Source organism: Octopus bimaculoides, chromosome 8 (genome assembly GCF_001194135.2).
Source record: "Octopus bimaculoides isolate UCB-OBI-ISO-001 chromosome 8, ASM119413v2, whole genome shotgun sequence".
In the NCBI taxonomy this organism is placed as follows: Eukaryota; Metazoa; Mollusca; class Cephalopoda; order Octopoda; family Octopodidae; genus Octopus; species Octopus bimaculoides.
In genome coordinates, this window is record NC_068988.1 from 20332348 (window position 1) to 20335813 (window position 3466).

Genomic DNA, 3466 nt, shown 5'->3' on the forward strand with positions numbered 1-3466 from the left:
ATATATATATATATATATATATACATGCATATACCGGCGGTGATCAATATACTAGCAATAGATTTTAGCTAATTTTTTCCTGTTTGAAATATGACAAATTCAAAACAGGTCTTATAATTTGGTCCCAAATTTGGGTGGGTGGGGCTAATTTAAGCAAATCAGCCCCAATGTTCAAATGGTACGTATTTTATCGACCCTCAGATGATGAGAGGCACAGTTAACTTCGGCTGAATTTGAACGCATAGAGTCTATACTATAGACGGACGAAATGCCGCTAAGAACTTTGTACGACCGACCTGCTTAACGATACTGCTAGATCGCCATCTTAAAGCAATTTTACTATACTATATTATTTATGCATTATACTTCATGATAATTTTCTTCTCTTTATTTTTTCTATATTATTTGGAGCGCCGATGGATGGATTTGCAGACATTAAAACTACTGAATTTCGGTAATGTTACGCGAGGTGCGGTTTTTAAACCATTTTGGCATTCCACAAATAAAGGAAAACTAGCTCTGGCAAGCATAATTCAGAAAGGAACGCAAAGAAAACAGAGAGGGACCGCAAACTGGCAAAACGTACTGTGTTAAAAGAAAGTATTAAATTATGGGAGCAAATGTGACACAAGAGATAAAGTGCCATCTTGTTAGAACTATGTCGAACAAAACTGGGTTCCATAAAGTTGGATGTCATGAAAAGACTACGATTACTAAACATCTCTTGTCCCACATCACAGTTTATATGAGAGGGAAATTGTCTCCAAGGAATGAGAAAATGCCATTGGCTCTACGAAAGGATGCCATCATCACTAAAGTATGAACATTCATGATTTTCCAGCTTCGGGGTGGATGTTTATCAGAAGGCAGCACAAACAGTCTTTCAAACCTGATTGTTTGTCCCCAACCGTGAAGTATGGAAGCGGCTGTGTGACGATTAGAGCAGCAATATCGAAGAATTCTCTTGGACCGACATTCAGTCGTTCTACATGACTGAATTAACGAAATTCTGTGAATATTTTGCCAGATTACATTCATTCTATGGTACAAACATCCCCACCACTGGTGGCAGGACAATAACATGACGACTCACGTGATATATTTTGTGTATAAATTGATACGTAGGGTAGGAAAGGAAGTAGAACATTTTGATCATTCTCCACAATCACTGCATCTCAATTCAATCTAACTTTGAAGATGTGTTTTGTAGCATCATGTGCAAAGCTATTTACCTCAACCGTTGTCGGTGAGAGACCTAAGATGGATTTTTACATAAAGAATGAGTTTAAAGTTTCCCTAACAACAGTTTAAACCCTGAACATTTTCATACTGATTCAAATCCACAGACGTAGCCATGATACACAATATTCATAAAGTTAAAACTCATGTATCTTATTTACTTGTTTCTCGCGATATCAAACTGAGAACGTGGATGGAATTCATTGTAAGACGTTCCACTGAGGATTAAAATAACCGTTGTAATATAACTGACATTTAATCCACTCATTAATTAAAAATAATTCACTTTACGTGTTTGCTTCAGTTCCCTTTTGCTTATAGCATGTTAATCCCCCAATTGTTTTAAAGCCCCAACCTCTCATTTTTTTTCCACAAACACAAACACACACAAAATGCTACAATCACATATACACCCACATACGAGCGTATATATATATATATGATTATATATAAACGTATATATATTCACTTACATATACCTACATATATATAAATATAAGTGTGAGCATTGTTCCTTGTACGTTTGCATGTAGGCGTTATCTATATAAGCTTATCAATACTCGACATTTTCTTTATGAATATAACTTTCATCATTCTCATTTTATGTGTCCCAATGGACGTAACATGAAAACAATATTGTTTCTTATCTTACAGTGCTTATATAACTATATATCATATAATTCTCTAAGATATAAGTTTTTCAGTTAGCTTCATTTAATACACTACATATACACAGAAGAAACATGGCAATATTTGCTATAATTCTAATCGATTCAAAACGGAGGCCGATGAGATTTTTCAAGTGGAAACTTGAATTTTTTTACATTTTTCAAGTCTTTGTTAGTTTTTGGCGAATCTTGCTGGCAATGTTTGTTCGTTTCTTTGTTTCCAATTTCATTCTTTTATTCTTTTTCAGATAATTTTTTTTCTGAGTTTATACAAATTCATACATATGTATGTATGTTTGCTTGCATATATATATATATATATATACAAGCATATATACACACACACATATATATATAGATAGATACATACATATATAGATACATACATACATACATACATATATAGATACATACATACATACATATATAGATAGATACATACATACATATATAGATAGATAGATAGATACATACATACATACATACATACATACATACATACATAAAGATCTAAGCAATATGCACGCTTGTCTGTTTCAATGTATGTATAGTCTTATACATACATAGAATATTTTTAAATGTAATGCATATAAACATATATACACATGTTTTTAAAGGCAAATTTCTGTATGTTTGTGAATGGGTATGTCTGTTTTTGTGCGTGTAAGTGTGTGTGACTATATATGTGATTATATGAGTACGTACGTGTATGTGTGCTTGTATGTGGGCGCTTATGCGTGTGTGTGTGTGTGTGTGCGTGCGTGCGCGCGTGTGTGTGTGCGTGTGTGTGCGTGTGTGTGCGTGCATGTGTTTGTGTGTGTTTCTTCCTAAGTCAGAATCCATATAATCTTCTCAATGCTTCTGAAAGGATGACTGCGTGCGTGTGGTGAATGTTTGGTATGTGTGCGTGTGTTTGGCTTTGTGTGTGTGCGCGTGAATGTAAGCATGTTTACATACATACACACAAACACACAAACAAACACGCACAAACACATGCACACATACATATGTATGTCGATCTATTATTTACATGTTTACGAGTGCGTGAAAACAAGAGAATATACATTTATATACGTACATGTGTATGTGGACTTAAAACGATAAGACACCTGTGCTCTACAACGTTGGATCTACAGGCTTTCTGTCTGGCGAACATACTTCATATACACACTTATAAGTATATGAACATACATAAATACATCTATATACACATATATATGTTTATATATATATATATATAATGATATGCCTGTCTTGTAGCATACTGTTTTCCATGTAAACAAGTAGTGATATTAAATGTGTGCTCGTCGGTGCGCGCACATGTGCGTGTGTATATTTATGTATGCAGATGTATATATATATATATGTGTGTGCGTGTGCGTGTATGTGTGTGTGTTCCTACGCATGCAAACATCCATACACACAAGTGCATAATGATACACATGTCTGTGTTTGTCTATGTGTGTGTAAATATATATATATATATATATATATATATATATATATGTGTTTGTATGTATATATATAGATAAATGCACAGACGCACACACACACGCCCA